Source organism: Haliaeetus leucocephalus, unplaced genomic scaffold, assembly GCF_000737465.1.
Source record: "Haliaeetus leucocephalus isolate CR32 unplaced genomic scaffold, Haliaeetus_leucocephalus-4.0 Scaffold161, whole genome shotgun sequence".
NCBI lineage: Eukaryota > Metazoa > Chordata > Aves > Accipitriformes > Accipitridae > Haliaeetus > Haliaeetus leucocephalus.
The window spans coordinates 1,630,458-1,631,088 of NW_010972597.1; positions in this window are offsets into that span (position 1 = coordinate 1,630,458).

Sequence of the window (631 nt, forward strand, 5' to 3'; positions counted from 1 at the left end):
AGGAAGTGGCATATATGGAGACGAAGTGAGTTACTCACACAGAGAATTTGGGGCAGGGATGGTAAATGAGTCTTGCTTTCCTGACTGTTAATACAGCAATTGCCACAGGTTTGGTCGGATTGTTCCTTTCTGAAAAAGTTGTGTGTGGCAGATTTTCAAGTCTTTCCTGGCAGTGGGAGCAGCCAGATTTTAGGGAAGTGCTCCCCGCGGGTCGGAGTTCGATGCCAATCGGCGAGTTACCGGACAGGGGGAGATGGGCTGCGAGGGAAGCAAATGACCTGGCTGTACATTTTGCTGAGCGATGAGTCCGTGGGACTGAGCGAATTGGGAAAACCCTGGCGGCGGATCCGCAGCGGCACGCACGAGCCTCCGGCAAGGGAAGCACGGCCCGTGCTGACTCCGCTCCCCGCGGCACCCCGAACGCTTGCGCCCAGCGCCCGAGAGATTTTTACAGCAGTTACTTATTGCCGTCTCCTTCGGCAGCGCTGCCTGCGTCTCCGGGCAGCGCCTTTTCACGCCGCCCGCCCGCCAGGCTCCGTCTCCGTGCTCGGAGTTTCGGAGCCGGCGGAGGGTGGGGCGGACCGCGGGCGGGCAGAGCCGGGCGGCCCCGAGACCCGCCCCGGGCGGGGGC